Below are 19,235 nucleotides of genomic sequence, written 5' to 3' on the forward strand. Positions count from 1 at the left end.
TCCAACAAAGCAATCACGATGAGAGGTTTTTGTTAATTTTGAACTCTCATATTTCTAGTCCTTGCTTGGTGTGTCCTTCAAGGAAATTCTCCCAATGTCTAACGATCCAGAAGCCTATGTAACCTTTGCTTATTAAATGCTTTCTTATTTAGGATTATTTAAATACAGAAGATAAAACCTTTGAAGGATTCAAAATGAAACTCAGCTGCCAACAGTGCTTAGCTACAAGTAAAATTGAGATTCATAGGCAGCATTTGGGAGAAGAAAGGGTTGCCCTGATTAAAATTATTGCCCTGATTAAAAAAATGATTAATTATATCCTTTTTTATTTCAATGCAGATATACATTTAAACCAACCTTTTAACCTTCTCAAAAGGTTTCACTTATTCTTTTAATTCATTACCTGTTAATTTCATTGGCAGATGTATGACTAAATTTCCTGTACTACTTTGAAAACCTTACCCAACATCTGCTGCAGGTATGCATTCTTTCCTTGGCCTGGGGGAGGATTTTACATTAGTAACTTATGTCTGTAGGGTAGGATGCACACAGATCCAATCGGGTCCTCAAGCTTCAAATGGTCTAGCTCTGGTCTCTACCCTGCATTAAATCAACTCTACTGTCTATTGTCTGCTCAGGCTCAGGAACAACTTAGCAAGTTTGATATAAGGGAATATTTCCACGTGGCAAAACCAGAGTTTGCAGTAGTCAGCTGCAGCCTCCTTTTCCTTTTGAGAGAATTTCATAGCTGAGGGTATGAAGCTTTGCACACTTCATGGCTGTGCAGTTCCTGAGCTGCAGTGGTGCAGAACGTGAGACTTGGCAGCGCTTCTGTTCTGGGTCAGCTGCCCTGGAGCTGCCATAAGGAACCTGGCCATGGCATGCCCAAGCTGCTCCTTGCACTGCCCATGCACTCCCCGTGCTTCCTCCGGCCATCTCAAGCCTGCTTCTGGGGGAGGTGTTGTCATTCTAATCCCTCCAGGGTCACGGAGGATCAGTAGGAAAGTGTGGTGGGATTAATACAACCTCCAGATGAAAGTTTAACCTGCTGATAACATCAGATTCATAGTCTGCCAGCTCACTCTCACTGCTGATATGCAAGTGCAGAACAGCACTGAAAACTGAAGTACTTATCACTCTTATTAAATAATGTGATCCCAGACGCCTCTTAATTGCGGAACTTCATAAACCATGAAGCAATGTATCAGCAGCAGTCTAGAATTTGGAACAGTTGGAATAAAATATTTTATTTGCAACTCAGAAGACAACTGTAGTCTCTTGGTGATGAATGCATGTATTTTTATTCCATATTGATAATTTATATATTTCTGCATCCATAACTTTGATCTTAACTTGTCTGGGATGTTGTTAATTTGCAACATTTTATTATGTTGTCAAGAATTTTTAAGTGATTACATGTTAAGGTGAATTTATATAGCAAAGATTTTAGATGTTAGAATTAAATGGGTGAACTTTGTTTTTCAAATTACTTAATTGTATGTACACATGAAAATAATTTTCTCCAAGTACTAGCTTGTATTTTAAACAGATCTTCATGTTGCTGTTGACGTAGCTTGTAATCTCATTGTTAAATTAGTATACTTACAGCAGTAAAACAAGCGTCATTTTGCACAATTGTTCACATTTATGGAAAATACTGTACTTTAACTGACTGAAGTTTTGTGCCTGTCAAATCCTGACAGATAAACGCTGATGTAAAACATGCCTGTGCCGTGTGACAATAGAGCGGCTGTAGCACGGGGGGAAGCACGTTCCCGGCGGACGCAGCGTGCATGCCGCCCCTCCGGCGCTGCAGCTTGGAGCCCCCAGGCAATGAACTGTATTTCAGCGAGTCTCCCCTCCTACAGCAGCACTTGCAGTAGCAAGCAAGTAGCGTTTATTCCATTGTGTAAATAACTTTAAAAATGGTGACTTCAGCCCTGAAGCTGTGGTAGGACGAGGAACGGGGGCAAACTCTCCGTAGCCGAGGCGGCGCGGCCCGCGGCTGGCCCCCGGTCAGCGGGACACACGACCGTGGATTTCGGTAGGATTTGGTAATTTGCTGACTACAGAAACCTTCGGTGATCGGAACAGCGCACGTCCCGCAGCGCCTTTACCTGCGGACGCAACCGCAGCCCCACGCTACCTGGAGCGCGGGCAGCGCCCCCCGAGAGCGCGCCGGCCACCGCCCGGCGCGGGCGGACCCGCTGAGCGGGCAGTGGCACCGCGGGGATCGATCGGCACCGCGGGGATCGATGGGCTCCGGGGATCGGCACCGGCGGATCGGATCTGATCGGATCGGCTCCGCGGGGATCGATCGGCTCCGCGCGAGCCAGCCGCCCCTCGCGCGCCCATCGGCCCCCCGCGTGCCCAACGGCCGCTCGCGCGCCCAACCGCCCCCCGCGCGCCCAACGGCCGCTCCCGGGGCGGTAGCGGCGTGTAGGGAGCGGCGTCTCCGCTGCTGGGCAGGGACGCGCCTCGGCCGCCGGGCGGAGGCGGTTCCGCGCTCGGCGGAAACAAGGAACGGGAAAGGAAGGGAGCGGCGAAAGGAACCGGTATCGGCGGCCACCATTAGTGGAGGCAAGAGGAGCAGGAGCAGCAGCAACAGCAGCCGCCGAGGGGGTCTGCGGGCGGAGCGGACCCGGGTGCCGCCGCCGGCAGCGAGCAGGAGCGAATCCGGCGCGCCTCGCCCCTCTGTTCTGTGGGGCGTCGACGCTGCCCGCCGGGGCTCCCCGGGAGCCGGGGCGAGGTGAGTGGTGGAGCCGCCTTCATGTCGCTCTTTTCTGGGGGGCGGCGGTGGCAGAGCCGACGGGCGGCGTTTCCTGCCGCGTCCCCTCGGCCCCCGAGCCACCGCCGGGGCTGGGCGGGAGCCCCGGAGCGGAGGGGCGCGGGAGGGGCGCGCGTTCACCGGCCCGCGCCTGTGCCCCTCCACGCCCCGGGCACCATCGGGGGTTTTTTCTGAAGAGGCTCTGGTGACTGGTGGAGGATTCTGGTATGTGTGTGCCCCCCGGGTTTTCCCCGAATGAGGCATGCCTGGGAAGAGGCTGGGAAGCCAGCCGGGGATGCGCGAGGGATGTAGTGTGTGGCATGCAGACAATGTCAGCCTGGGTGAGTCTCCACCCTGTGCAGCCGCAGGCAGTCGGGTCCCCGGCGCAGGCATCGGCGAGGCGCGCGCTGCCAGCCGCGGAACAAAACGCGCAAAGCCTCGTTCCTTGTGCACGGAGGAATGATGGGTTAAAAACCCAACACCAGACCTGAAATCTGTTAAGCTTTTTAAGCCATACGACCTGCTCAAGGTAGACTGGTTTGCAAAGATCCTCCCAAGCAAGCTTGATGCCTGCGTTGGTTTTAATGAAATGGAAGTGTGGTATATTATCTTTTCTGTATGGGGAAAATCATTGATGGTGGGAGGGAAAGGAGGAGTGTCTGTATACACGAGTGTCACATGACCTTGTAAAATTCATATGGCTATACTTATTTTTCTCCTGCACTAATGCTGGTTGTCTTAAGAAGATACTGACTTACCTGTTCATTTTGGAAGATTTTTTCTTTTGGATTTATTATCTTGTGGGACAGACAACAATCACCTGCGTGTTTGAACACTGTCTCTGCATTTTATCATTTTTACTAGTATTTTATATTTTTACTGGGCTATAGGTGTTTAGGAGGAGGTGAACCGGTCTGTGTAGTACAATTTATTTTTTACTGGTGGATTACAGGTACACTCCATTTGGCAAATGGTAAACTATTTCATATGGCTAATGTCTTTACATTACCATTCGAGTGATGGGTGGATGTTTTGTGAGACTGTAGAATCACACCCACTCCATTTTGAACAAATTGTTTCTTTTTGTCTGTTTCGCCTAGTGCCCTTCAAGACATGGATACATTAGCTTGTTAAATACCTTAGAAAAGAAGAATGAATTTATTAATTCTAGATGTTTATTGAAACAATATGTCTAGGACAACAGATCTTCCAATTTTATTGTATTTAATCAGCTTTTCTCTGCTGAGAAGTTTCCTGTTAAAATAGAGGAATGGTAAAGCTACTTGATAAATCATCTTGAAGAGCAAAAGTCTTGGTCATAATCTAGGGAATACTTTCCACATAAGATTTATAAAGATCTAGACATATCCATGTTTAGTACACTGATATCATTCTTGGGTGGGTGTGGTGGATAGTGGAACACAGAACTGGTTTTCTGCACCTGAGTTGGTATGTGATTTTTTGTATCACTGGATGATACTCAGAAATCCGTGTTACAGAAGCTTTTTGCTTTCATACAACAGGTAAGTGGCACCAAGGAATTTATTTATTGCCCTCATACAATTTTCATTTTCAGATAGCTATTTCCTTAAAATGGCTTCTTTTTTATGCTCAGATGATATGCAATGAAGCATCCTTGTACCACTGATTCTCTGACTCAGCATGTGATGACAGTGAGAAAAGTATTAGTAAGAGATAAACCACAGTTAAGGAAAGAAATGCAGTGTACTGGCTATTAATTTCTTGAAAGAGTATAAAAAATAATATGAAAGAGAACACTGACAAATTTTATGTAACCTTCCATCTGCCTTCCTTGCATAGTATCTTGAGACGACTGCCTTCAGGTTTGAATTTAAAGTAGTTTTTTTCCAGTGGAGTAGCAAGCATATTGACATAAACTGTTTTCAACTTCCTGTGTGTTGGAGTCTGTTCCTTTCTTAGTGAAGTAAGCCTGGGTACAGAGAACACCTGTTGGTTTAAAGTATTGTGTGAAAGTGCTGCAATGCCCTTCGTAGGTAAGGGTTTGCTGGGGTTGGTTTTAAGAGGCATTGTTTTTCAAAAGGATGTCTCAGAGTTCTGGCTGTCAGAATCTATGGGTATTGCCTTGTTTCCCCCAAACCATGAATCTTCTTTAGCGGTTGCTTCTTTATTTGAGTTTGGTCCTTTGTCTATTCCTTCAGCATTAAGTTTTTTGATAGAATCAAGTGGCTTTTCTAGCTAGAAACAGTTAATTCTTTGTGCTTCAAATTGTAGATCTTTATCCTGTGTTAGTCTCATCTTTACTGGTCATACTTGCCTTCCTTCTTCAAATGTTTTTCAGCTTCTGGAGAGGGAAGTAAAAACCTATCAAACTGGGACAGAGTTAAATCTGAGTGACTAAGCCAGTTAGGTAAATACTAGGAAGAATGGTACTGAAGATTTCAGCCATTAATTTACATCACCTTCTTAATAGAAGTAGAATCCAAATCACTTGTGTTCCAAATGAAGCCAAAGGTTGCAAAATAATCACACTCTGCCTTTTTTGTTATGTTAAACAATAGTTTCGTTATGGAATTTTCAGGTAGAACTGAAATAATGTATTCCACAACTTCCCATTAATATCTGTTCATACTGAAGATCCTGCTGATTAAATCTAGAACTTGTTACAAATATTTACCAAAGCCAGAAATGTCTAATTTATGTTTCTGGCCCCAACAATAAGCCATTTTGCCAAGTTTCACACTCTTTCTCTGCAATTGCTGGAATAAAATGTGTTCGTTTACAGTGGAATCAGGTAATGTCAGATAAACAAGCCTTATAAAAAGGTGCATTCCAGATCTGTTTTATTGCTAAGAGTTAATAATGCATTGAAGTGACACCAGACTGCTGAGTCTATGTGGAGTGTTAATTTTGTTTCAGAAAATGTAAATTATGAAACAAAAGTTGACATATTGAGGAAGTCCTCTTAAGAATTCAAAAAATACCTTTGATAATTGGCAGTCACAGATTTTGAGTGAGCACGCACATGGAATGTTTTCTACCTTTAGGAATGTCTACTAGGTTAGGTAATGCCAGTAAAGAAACTTGCACTATAATTGCCCTTTATAGATGTTCTTCAGATTAGCAAGGGATTTAAATTTATCTTGTTAATCTCCAAGTGTTATCATCACTTTAAGAAAGTGTCCATTGAAAATGGTATATTAGTTTTTATATGTTAATACTAGAAATAAGTAATAATTATCCAATTAAACAAATGAGTCCCTGTGAGAAAGAAGTGAAATTCAATAATGATAGAGGTTGCTTCTAATCCTCCATATAGGAAAACTGTATATAGACTAAGAAAAGTATCTGTAGAATATTTTTATGCAACTTGATCCAGATATATTGACTGATATTTTCTGACATTCTAGTGAATTAAAGTCACTTTTTTGTTTTGTTCCAAATAGGAGTTTTAGTCATTTTCTATGTCCTGTTTTAGCAGAAGTGTTTGGTGTAAGATGTTAAATAGATTGTTTGTTGAACTTGTTTTTTAAAATTCATCTGTTAGTGAAAAGCTCTTGAAATGTCTTGGTCTGCAAGCTACTGCTGTACTTGTATTGTACAGAGGAAGATGACATACATAAGGATTTGGTTAAATACTGACGTTAAATATTAGGAAAATAATTTGTTGCCATCTTCTATGACTTAGTTGGACTTTAGGGGACATTGAGGGAGGGAGGCCTGGGGGTGAGGAAGGAATTCAAGGGATGGTACAAAAATAGTCACAATATAATTTTTACCCATTACTGAATTTCTAGTCTCAAAAATCCATCAAAATAATTTTAGCAAATGTTGTTAAAAAGGTGATTGAATCTTCATTGCCTCTGGTGTTTTCAAGCCACCAGTGTAAAAGGTGAAAATTCTTATACAAAAATATTATAGGGAGTCTGGTGAGGGAATTACTATCCACAGTAGTAAAACTGTTATATTTACTTAAGTAAATATTATAGTGTTTGAGAACTCAGGTTGCTGGTAAAAATGCACTGATCTTGCACAGCATAAATGGTAAATTGCATGTGGATTGTTCTTATCTTCTGTGAAAATTGCCTGAATAATCATCCTGTATTGCAATGTTAACATGGTGTTGTTCTAATCATTGTATTTGACATCTACTGAAATGGTCATAGACGGTAGGAGGGTACGCTGTCAAGTGTTTAGACTGCCAAGTTGTGTTCATATATACAAGCACCTCAGTTTTCTACTGTTTATTACAACAGAATAGCTGATTTCTAGCAGATCAGGATTAGAAAGAAACAGGAGCAAGAAGTGACATCACTGTTCAGTTTTATGACTGCTAAGTTTTATTACTTGTATTGGACTTTCATGTAAAAAAGTCTTGGAGAAGTTAAGTATAGACCCTGATAATTTTTCTCAAATGTAGATCTCATTTGAAAAATATGCTGTCTCAAACACAGATACAGGAAAGAGCTGGAGGGAGGCTCATTGGCATCCTTCATCCTCTCTGATAACTTCACCTTTCAGAAAGCTTCAGGAGCAGCTGTAGGGGGCCTGGCAGAAACCTTTGTTCATATGATAGTGAGAGCTGAAGTTCACTGCCTGCTGCTGGCATAGGGTCCTTCGCTGCTGCCAGTGCTGTGATTGTCTCTTCCCTTTTCCCAGACACTTAGCAGTTTGCTGAGTTGGTACAACTTGTGGTATTCCTGGTGTCTTTTTGTCCTGGTTAAAGTAAATTTTAAAAAAGTGGAACTGTGCTGTTCTTACAGTCAACATGTGCAGTAAGCTGCTTCTTGTAGTTACTTTAATCATTGTCTTCTTGGCTCTTCCAGTAGGAAGGAACAGTTTGCTCCCCAAAGAAAAGCTCCAAGTAGAGCTTGTTGCTTGGTATATGGTTAGATTTCATCTCTGTGCAAATTCGGTTGTCATGTTTCTACTTTTCCACTTTAAGAACAGCCATCTGCAGCACAGGAAAGGTAGCTTAATCTATGTCATCATGGTCTTAGTGTGTGAACTTAAACACCTGGTAAAACTGCTCCCTCAAGCTAAAACTGTTGTTGAGCTCGCAGTGTTGTCTTCTACTATTGAGCAGTTGTGTATTAGTGACTTGTGAAAAGTTCTGCTAATTATTTGAGGAAATACCATAAACTTATCAAGGATTGCTCTGTGCAAACTTATACTTCATTTTCTGAAATCCAGTTGGTCATGGTAAAAGAAAAAATGTTTTTGGAATTGTCCAAAAGACTTAATTGTGAGGCTTATTTAAACTCTAATTGGCAAATGTGCATTATCTGCTTGTAAAATTGTATTTTAAAGGCTGTATCATTGAATAGTGTTAGAAGTGCAAATAATGACTATGTATCAAGCATTGATGATAAAACAGTCCCATCTCAAATGGTTGAATACTTACTCTAATATCGCCTTTAGAGTTAAATCCTTTCAATATACGTAATCAAATTTCCTGCTAAGTGCAGCAGTAAATGTTGAGTAAGTCATTGCATCATGTGAAAAATGCTAACTTTACAATATAGAATTCATAATATGAGGTTTTTTTTGTATGTAGAATTTTATTCTTCTTGCAATTTAGACATTATGCTGAGACGGTTTTGCTCAACTATATTGTTTCAATCAGTGATGAAAAAAGCCTAATGCTTTTTTGGTGTCTGTGAATTTCTTTTAAATAGTTCCATTGATTGTTATGGTAAAATACTCTGTCTGAAATGCTGATTTGATTGGTTTAATCGCTGGGAAAGTATCTTGTAATTATATTTGACAGAATTTTCTCTCTGTCAAAGGTCCAGTAGATTTAGAGAGGTACGCTTACATTTAACTATGAAGTTACTGAATTGATCCTTGTGGTACACCAGTGCTGAAAAGATGTGATGTTGCTACACGCTTGGAGTTGCTGTAGAAGTTAGCATTAGCCAAACAAATATGCAGGTTCTTTGAAAGAAGCAAAGTTCCCCGTGTGCTGTTTATGTACTTGTTCCTGTCATTAATCTCTGTACAGATGCATTTGCTAAACCTGGAATAGTCCCTGTTTGCATCTCTGACAGAGCTGACCCAATCTCAAGAACTGTGTTTCACACAGTGGGCTTTTTTCCCTTTCTTGTAGGTCCCTTAAAGAAATGATATTAGCAAGAGCAGAAGAGAAGCAGTGGAGCCCAGAGAACTTTTTCCCCCTTACACCTTTCTTGACAGAATTATCCATAGGTAGCTTTAGAGATAACTAAACTATTGTGCATTAAAAATACTCATTAAAAACCAGAGACAGGCAATATTAAATCCATATAAATTCTGTGATCCAGTTAACAGCATAATCCACAGCATGCCAAAATGATAAAATTGAAGAGGTGATGTGTTGGGAGCTGCTGAAAGAAGAGAAGCTACATCCTTCTATACATCTTCCTAGATCCTGATTATATATTGTTTTGCAGATTCAAGGTTCTTTCACTTCTGGAATATAAAGTCATTTTAAAAAACAAGGAAAAACATCTTTCCAGGTTGCTCTTTGCATCTTACAGATATGAAAATGCATCTGTCCAGGCTTTCAGAATCTGTTGTAGGAAATAATTTGCCCCATGATTTTGTAAATAATTTCATTTTCATATCTAGATGACTAATGTTATCTGTACTTCTTTAGATTGGCTGCTTCACAAAACTGGGATGGGTTCTAGCTCAGTATTGAATAGAGTAAATTTTCAGCATGCTTTCAAGTGTCTTAGGAACAAGACTGATTTTTGCAGCCTAATGATGATCGTCCAGAGGTGAAATTGGCATGGGAAGCTTATTGGCTTTGCAGAAATACTCTGCTTGCATACTAATTGTCTTAATTTTAATCCCATGGGATTTTTTCCTACTTTTGTCTGAGCTCATTGCTTGCTACTCTTTTATAATTTAGAACAAGAAGTATTGAATTAGGTAAGAAGAGAAGTACTCTAACAAATGTGAAACCATTTCATTATGACTATGACAATGTTCCCTCAGGTTTTCTCATATTGTTGCCAGAGAGTACATGAGGGTAAGATCTGAAGTTCTTAAACTGTGTTAACTTTGAGAATCTGTGTCTACAAGAACAAGACACCCTATGTAAAATAAATGCAATATCTGCTCTAGATTCCTGCAGAAGCAAGGGCAGTGTTTGCTGCCCAGGGAGATTTCTCCCAGTTGTTTTGTGAGTGGTACAATACTTGTGGATTGTGTCTGGACTTAAAGCCTCAGCACTGTTGGCTGTTCCTCAGCAGTTTCTCGCTCATGTATAGTTCTTGATTTCTTCCTGACTTGCCTGGCTCATGCCCGTATAGTGATGAGGCATCTTGCATAGGATTTTTGATTCTATGCCAGAAGCCAAGCATTCCAAGCTGTCTTTATTTATAGAATCATAGGTTGGAAAAGAAATTTAGGATCAAGTCCAGCCATTAACTTAGTACTGCCAAGTCCACCACTAAACTATGCTTGAGTTGATTTTGTATGTGTAAAGATCACTGGAGACTAGATGTAAGAAAAACACACAAAATCCCCAAACATGCCAAACACTACTTATCCTTAGCTTACTGATTTTGCTTCTTGTTCTGCTCCTTGCTAGAAGGATCACTGTGAACTTGTTTCACCACTTAAAATTGAGTTAATCATTGTTAGAATTTGTTTTAATACACCAATGCAAGTTTGGACTTCCAAGGTGTCAGTTATCATTCTCATTCAGAGATGACGAAAGACTTAGCACAAATGTGGTTTATAGTGCATTTAAAAAAATCTCTCCATCATGAAAAATCTCATTAGGTTATTCTAAGCCTGTAAATAAAAATGCCATACAAATATCCGTTCTCAAAGGAAGTTGTCACTTAGATCTTTAATGCATGATTCAAGAGCATTACCTTTTACTTGAATGAGTGGGTCTAAGTGGCTTTGACAGAAACATGGGTGGTTGCACGTTTTGTTTCTGGTGAAGCATTCTGCAAGTTTTGTGTATCAATGCACATATCTGGTACTCTGGAATTTAGTCAATAGTACTTGTCTTTTCTAATAGTTAGTTCTTCTGTTAAATTGGGGCATTTTATTTAGGGGTGGAGGAGGGAAGTCAGTAGTTTTCAGTCACAAGTAACCTTGCAAAGCAATAAAAACTGAAACTTTATCCATCTCTGAGCATGTCACAGGTCAGGAGAACAGTTCTACTGAAGCTGGGTAAGAGAAGATCACTTTTTCTTTCACCTCTATTCTGTTGTGTCTATTAATAAGTAACTTAATGGTATGATCAGTTCTGTGGAACTGAAAGGCTGTTTGTCAGATTGATGTGACTGCCACAAGTAAATTATTGTCTATTTTAGAAGGAAAGAATTATTTTCATGAAGAAATGTTCAGTTCTGGATTAGAGACCTCTGAGATACTTTCTAAGAAGCACAGCAAAATTGAGAAGTCTCATTTTCAGCAATTATATGGAAGGAGGAGGGTCCCATAGAAAAGTGGGAGTGTTTTTTTCCTTTCTGGCAGCTTGCAGAGCAGAAAATGGAAACAAGGGAAATGAGTGAAATTTTCAAGAGGAACCACATACCCACATCACAGTTGTTCAAGTAAAACATATAGTGTCTTTATGAAGAATGCTCTGTTAACAGCTATTCAGTTGATAGTACAGCATTCAGCTTATTTGTGCTTCCTATCCCAGTTAGTGAAAATCAGAGATGTTCTATTAAAAATAAAAGAGAAAGCAAACCTCCAAAAGCACTGTCCTTGTAATTAGCGTGAATTAAACTTTGTTTTGATACAATTTATATCTGTTCAGCTTGAATATGGACAAAAACTTCAGAAAGTTCTCAAAACCAACAAGTTAAGGAAAAATAAAGTAATTGGGATTAGTTAGTAGTAGTGTGTGTTGAATCTTAAATTAACTTCTATCAGCTGGAATGGAATATTTCTGGAATGACTGGCCTGTATTCTGAAGTTGAAAGTCCAGCACAGAGTAAACAAAGTATTTTCAGACTATGCACTTTCAACGTCAGCGTTCTTTCAGTTTTGAATTTTAATGACTTGGGTGCCTCTCTTTTTGTAAAGAGGTGTCAATCTTCATTCTCCTGAAGGATCAGGTAGTTAATATTTTTACAGGTATCATATAGGAAGTTAGCTTGGATAGACAGTGAGGTCTGAAAGCTTAAGAAGTGATTTTATGTGTTTATTATTTTTCTAGATAATTTAAAAGTATTTTAACTTTGTGTGGCCTTCAGATTTAAAATACACATAGTGTATGAAAAAAAACCCATTCACTTGATGCAAATTACTTTGATTTAATGTATATGCTGTTTTGCTATCCTTGTCATGGGAAGAGTTTAAATTGAACCTGTTGTTGCGTGCTTTATAGTCAAAAGACTGATCTGAGTGCACTACATAAGGCAAGTTATGATATTATATTTCACTTTTAAAATTATTCCTCATTATTTAGTACTTCTGATGATTAATGTTTTTCAGTAATTGTTGTGAAGTGTATACTTCTAATTTTGAGGATGACAATGCAAATGTCGTCCTGTATAATGTGACCATGGGCCAGCCTCGTGTCTTTTTACACTTCAGTGTAAAAGATGCATTAACCAGTAAAATAGGACTGTATTTGCAAAACAGGAGAATGTGCTTTAAAGCAATGTCTTACTAACACTTTATCTAGTGTCTTTATTTTGTATAGGTTTATGTAACCCCTTCTGAAGTTGAATTCCACCTACATTATTTTTCTAATCCTGGAGGTACATGGTCTTCCTTTTATTTACAATGTACATCACCTGAAACTAGGATACTTTTTTTTTTTTTTGTGGTAGTGCTCACTATTAACTTTCTGAGATAAGGTTAATCTGGCATGCTCTATAATACAACTCTTGACGGGCTGTGAGCAGTTGAAAGCAACATTTCTGTACATATGATCTGATGAAACATGATAAATGCTACAAGATATTGATGTGTCTTGTGTAGGACATTGTTCTAGTTAAAGCTGCCTAAATACTTTTCTTTTTCTATTTTAGAGTGAGTTGAAAAGCAAGATAAAAGATCAGTTGTTCTCTTATGAAAGTGTAAAAATTGCAGCTGGCCTTATGTTGTCTGCATTCTTTTTGCCTTGCAGTGTGGATTTAAATACTTGAGTTTACAACTGCGCATGCCTTCACTATATTACAAAGTGCCCATAAGAGTTGAGAAGGCAGAGCCTACTGATAGATTCAGCAGCTGCTGCTTCATTCCTAAAATTACTTCTACTGGATTGCAATGAACTCTTGGTATTTTAGTATGATTCAGGCAGTATAGACAGGAATATTGAACTAACATATATTCAAAAGTAGGACTTTTCTTATTTTTCAGTATGACTAAATATTTAGTATCTGGATACTGTGCATCATAATTCATTGCCTTTTATTATGTCTGTTTATTTCAAGACACTCATAGTGAAGTATCAAACTTTTTCGAATATAGTAATAGCCGTTGTTTGAAATGGTGGTAAGTAGAATATGAAGTTATTTTGTTTTTTTAGTAGAATTTGGAATTTGTAGATAGTTAACTATTTAAAATATTATGTTATTAGTTCACTTTTTGGAAAGAACTTAAAATTTTGCCTGACATGACTCATTGTGGAGAGGTGTAATACTGTGATGGAGTCGTCTGTTAAACTGAAGAGCACAACTCTGTGAGGTAATTGAACGTCCGGTAAAAGACACTCTTAGTTTACTTAATATTCCTGCCATAATTTCTGAAGTTCTGCTTGCATCCATAATGTGATAGGTAACATTTCCCTGGGGAGGGTAGCAGCAGTCTGGTTCTGTGTGCATCAAGAATTGTCTGTGTAGCTCTGTGGAACTAGTTTGAATGTATGGTTTGAGGCTTGTATTTCAACAGAAGCAAATAGTGATGTTCTTTCTGTCATTAGATGTGCATGCAGAAGCCTGATATTTAATGGCATGCAGATAGATAACTATGCAGTTTTCATATTTTTATTGCCGCTGTACTGCCAATATATGTTATAGATTGTATTTAGAATATGTGTTTGTAACAAAGTCTGATCTTTAAAGATGATCAAATAAGCACTGAAATAATATCCATGACTTTGCATTCTGTAAAAAATTGATTTGTGCCCTCTGCATTGCTGAGCTTTTGTAGTGTCTTGAGGAACAGGACTTCATTTTAAAAGAGGAAGTTAGGTCTGCCACAGAGGAAGCATTATATTATGGATTAAAATGCTATCCTTGTCATCTTTGAAACACTTTTTCTGCTCTCTTGTTACATTCATCTTTTTTTCCTTCATACAGTCTTCCACTTCTTTAGTGGAGTTGCAAACAACGAGCAGTTTTGAAAATTCTGTGTAGCTCTCTTGTACTCTTTTTGGGAATTGATCTTGGAAAGTTTGCTTCTGAAATACTTCTTGATTTGAAATTGGATAGGTAGAAACATGCTTTTTTCTGTGCCCGGTTGCTTCCTGCACTGGGGTTTATGTTTGTATGCATGCTCTTAGATGTTGTTGGCTAGAACTGTCCCACAGGAGATATTCTGTCCACTTAGAACTGGGCAGGATATTTTTCTTGGTATTCCCCACCTCAAAATGCACACGGTGGGAGATTGGATAGTATTTATGAGCTGTGTTAGTCCTGTGCTTTGTGCATATTCTCCTCAGCTGGGATGAGTTCTTAGATGATGCAGAGGAATTGAAAAAGGGGCTGAGAATTTGGTTTCTATGACTTGATTGAATTTTTTTAAAGCAGGGTTTTTTAACTGTTAGGAATAGTAGAGCTGGAAAGATGTACTGCTAGAATTGACCTTACTACTTACCACAAAGGCTGTGAATGATTCCACAGATGTATTGCTCTTTTACTGGTTTTCTTCTGAGAGAAGGTTGTGACATCAGATGGCAAGTTGAGACCAGGAACAAACAAGGTCTTAGGATGCATCCCATTTGGTTTTTACAGGTATTGCTTCTTGAATGATGTTGTGGGGCACACTCTGGCTTGTGGTTGAGCTGTTTCATTTCCAGAGCTCGTAAGTGGTTGCACTGAATAGAAAGAGACAGTGCCATTGAAACAGTGCTGGCAGTCAGACATGGATTCCTGGTAGGCATTCTCAGTGATATTGCCATGGGACCACAGCCAGGCAGTTTCCTAAATAAGCATGAGAGTCCACTGGCAGCTCAAAGCAAATGCTACTTATAGCATAGTAGCACCTCATTGGTGAGTAATTTGCTGCTGATTGTTCTAGCTACTGTCCATTAAATAAGGGGTTTTGGCTAGTTGCTTGACTAAAATTGCCATGTGCATGTTTGTTCATGGCCAGGCTTTCAAAGGGTGGTTATTGCACTAACTTCTCACCAGTCACAGTTATGTCCGGCTTTTGCTATACCGCTGTGTCATCAGGCAGTATCAGAATGTGAGGTTAAGATTCTAGAATTCTGTTGAACAATAAAAAGACAGCATAACACCCATACCTTTGGCTTTCTGTAAGTTTAGTAAAATATAATTGTTTTTAAGATTTCTTTCAATATTATGGGGAAATTGCCAAGGTAATTGATTCCTTATCTATTCTGTTTCTATGTATCATCCTTCAAAGTGTGTTGCAAGATTTCTGTTAAATGCAAAAGAGCATTTTCAGTTGAGTGTCAAATACAGCTGTATGAAAACAGAACTTGTTTCAGCTTCACCAGCACAATAAAATCTACCTTGTTTATAAATAGTTCAGTAAAAAAAAAGCCCAAACCAACCGTAAAATCTAACTATGTCTTAAAGACTTTAGTGGGACTTAAAATATCTGAGAAGTCTAGTAGTGGAATATGTTGGTAATACTATGTGCCTCTTTACTAGTGCTGTTCGTGAGCAAGTGTGCAAAAAGTATATTGGTGTAAATAAAAGAGTTTTTTCTTTTCTGACTTTCTGAACTTTTTAATACATTTGCAACTAGAAAATTATAGCAGTGAGTACTAGGAATTCATTCTTGGAGTGTTTATCAGTGTTTAGCATTGCAACGACAGCACTGTGTAGAAATCATTCCAACTTTCTTCCACTGATTTTTGGGTGTGTATTTCTTTTTCCTATGAAAGTGGAGTTACCTAATTTGCTTTCCTTTACTTGCAAAGGGGTGGAGAGTCTTGTGGTTGGGGGTTTTTTTCTTGTTTGTTTGTGGTCTCTTGGCTTCTTTAAGACAAAGCTGTTGAGGTCTTCCTTCCAGTCTTTGACTTGTAAAATTATTATTTAAATGGTATCTGCTGTCTTTTGTATGTGTGTAACATTGTCCAGTCCCAAGTACACTAACCTTTCTTGACTTCTACTAACCTTTCTTGACTTCTTAACATTGTCTTTCTTCTTTCTGCTATTACTTCCTCTTCAAAAAAAAAAAAAAAGACCTTACTTGCTTAAGATTAATCAGAAGATTTATGTAGAGAAATTTGGACTTTCTGACTTTGCATATACAAGTTGCTTGGATTGTCTGCTGTGCCCTACAGGTAGTTTAGTTTTAAACTTTTTCTTATGCAGGGAAGGAGAGGTATTCCTGCTTCACTCAGTACTAGATTATGAGAGGGGGGTGATGATGTATTTATACTCATGTGGGAGCATAAAGAAATCTCCAGTACCATAGTGAAGAGATTGGAATTAGTCTCTTCTTAAACTGTTTTATTAGTATCTTCCATATAGAAGATACTGATAATATACAGCATGACCTGTGAACTGAACTTCTGGATGATTTCTGTGTTATTCATAACATTGTTAACTATTTTTTTGTTTGGTTGTTTTCATTATCTGTACCCTGAGGTTGTTTGGGATACAGCATCTGAAATATTTTGCATAGTAGTGTCAAAAAGCATAGGGTTTTTTCCTAAGAAAAACATACCTTTTCCTTTGTACTTTATTAAATATTTGGGTTGTCCTTGATCTGATTTTAAGTCTGATTTTTGTCCCACCGCAGCCTGCAAAATCAATTTGGCAGTTAACTTGTTGATCTTCCATTCTGCACAAATATATATAGAGGCTACATGCACTCTGCTTTTGGAGCCTAGATACCTAACCCAGATGGTGTGGATGTTTTTATGTTTTATAAAATGGCTTGTGAGCATGTCGCCTGTTTAAAAAACTGTTGACTTATGTCAAATCTTTTTAGCCACTGAGTCGCAATTAACATGATTTAGTCTCTTGTTTCCTAATACACCTATGTGCTGTGAAAATTCAAATATCTTGTCTGTTTCCGGGTGTCTCTTATGGTCATATATTACTTTATTTTAAAGGCCCAAACATAACTTCCTTCCTTTATGCTAGAAACAGCCAACTTGTCTTCTGCCAGGCTGTGGTCTGAAAAAAATCTTTTCTCATTAAAGATTTACATCTCAAGTCTAATGTGGCACAATTCCTGTCACATTGCTAGAAGTCTCCCTGAAAAGCATTGAAGAAAGTGTTCTTGGATCCCAGATGTAGAATCAGAAAGCACTGATCATGTTTTAATGAAGTTAGACTACTCATTTTAAAATTAGATTTCATTGTTTGTTGAATGTGATGTGTCATACCAGTTGAAGAGCTGTTCTACCTTGCCCTAATTTTCCAGTTTTTTAAAAAGATCCTTGTTTGTTCTTACAGTCAGGAACCAAAAGATTTTGTTAGTTTTAATTCTGTTTCTGCTACTGAATAGAAGGAGACGGGAGTTTAATGTCATTGCCAATATGACAAAAGAGCTTCATTTATGGCAGCTGGACCATGTTTTCTACCCATCCCTCTTCCGTGTTCTAGAGTTAGTAAGGGAACTGCTTGCTGTGGTGTAAATGAACAAGACAAGATACCCTGACCAGTATGAATGCACTTCAGCATGCTTCTTGTGGAGAAAAAGGAGGAAGAAGAAGGTGATGATTTAATAAGAGGAGCAGTAACACCTCATTTTTTTGATGGAGTACCGTCTCCAGTTCTGAAGGGTGAAGATGCATGAAGGCCTTCACCAATATTTTCCGAGGTTCCCCTCCTGCTGGTGGAAGCAGATGTGTGGCACTGTCAAGTGCAACATTCCTTTACAGCCTAGACCTGGACCCTGGCATAAGTTACTCATAAATAAATATACACAAGGAATTCCGCTGTATGTTTTAGTGGTCATAAGCTACTTTTACCACATAGATGGGTTGAAGGGAGAATATGCAGGAAACTCCCTGTGGAAGTACACAAGGAATTCCACTGTATGTTTTAGTGGTTTTACCACATAGATGGGTTGAAGGGAGAATATGCAGGAAACTCCCTGTGGAATGAAATTTATAACTACAAAAATGATTTTTGATTTTGTTTTTTGGCTTTTAAACCTGTTCCGATTTGTAACAAGCTGGCCCTTCAGAGTATGCTAGGCTATAGCTGCTATCAACAAAACTTTATAAATCCTTTGAAAAGGTAATAGGAAGAAGGTGCCAGCAAGACTTAGACCTGAATGGGCATTTAAAGGTCTGAAGGAAGATAGAAAAATGATAAAAAGCATGAAATAATTCTTTGTTTTTAAGCTTCATTGTAAATCCTTTCATGGTGCTGCTGCTTTGATTTGATTCAGTGTGAGATAGAGATCTAAGATTCAAGCGTAAAATTTTTTATACAAGAAATGAAACTATAAAAATCTTCCAGCCACTTCACACTGTACTGTTAGCAGTCAAGGCAGTGAGACTGTGGGCTAATGGAATGTGCGACAAACTCCTGCATCTCCATAAACTTTTTCATAGAGCAGTAGGCTCTATGAAACTAGGGAATTACTTTAATTTTAAATATTGAGGTGGTACTGAATGAAGAGATTAGTTAAAAAGCCATGTAACAATCACTGTCACTTACATTTTAAATAGCTACTCTTGCTGCTTTGTGCCTCATTTGGACTACAGCAAATTAATGCCAGATCAGTTCTTTCTTGCCAACCCTTGTCCTTATGAAGACGTGAACATGGTCCAAATAATTAGCATTTCTAGTGTCACAAATTACATTCCTTATACAGTGTGGTCAACTCAGCTGCTTTAGCAATAAAAATAGTTACTGTGGTACACATTCCACTTTCAGTGTTGTATTCTGTAGCTTATTCATCTGGCTCAATCCTTAGAGAGGTCTTTATACCAAAGAAGATATGTTCCAGGAAACAAAAATAATTGTTCTTTTGGGATGTTCAGAAAAAAACTTTACTCGGTGACTTGCCAAATTCTTACACAGCTGCTAAGATGATATAATGTTTTTCTTGTTTGCCTAAGATTGTAAATATGAACTTCCTTCCTGCTGCATTTATAATTATTCTAGCTCTATGCAGAATTTGTGATAAATCTCTTCCAAATTTCTGTTGAGAGTATCTATGAAATGCTTACAGACTTCAACATGCAGTTGATATTTGCTTATAAAATGGGTGACCTAATTTTTTATGAGCTAGATATAACCTCCTCCCATAGTCCTGCCAAAAGAATGTATGTCTAGAATAAGAGTTTGTCCTGGTTTTACATAGCAGAAAACTCTTCAGCTGTGAGAATTCATGACCGGAATACCCTTAATCCTGAGAGGTCTTC

The 19,235-nt window shown here is 38.8% G+C and overlaps 1 protein-coding gene across 6 annotated transcripts in view; it reads left to right on the forward strand.

Annotated features, from left to right (window-relative positions):
* The first annotated feature begins 2,422 nt into the window (after positions 1-2,422).
* The window catches only part of RAPH1 (Ras association (RalGDS/AF-6) and pleckstrin homology domains 1), an 88,307-nt gene continuing 71,494 nt past the window's right edge, over positions 2,423-19,235 (forward strand). For 5 of the 6 annotated variants that reach the window (XM_039716694.1, XM_039716844.1, XM_039716926.1 and 2 more), the window contains exon 1: positions 2,423-2,749. The gene's annotated coding sequence lies outside the window, so the exon portion shown is untranslated. Of the gene's footprint in view, positions 2,750-11,785; positions 11,818-19,235 lie in introns of those variants that run through there. The other variant, XM_039716771.1, reaches the window with a different exon arrangement.

The sequence above is a fragment of the Passer montanus genome, unplaced genomic scaffold (genome assembly GCF_014805655.1).
Source record: "Passer montanus isolate IOZ18808 unplaced genomic scaffold, ASM1480565v1 scaffold1, whole genome shotgun sequence".
Lineage (NCBI taxonomy): Eukaryota > Metazoa > Chordata > Aves > Passeriformes > Passeridae > Passer > Passer montanus.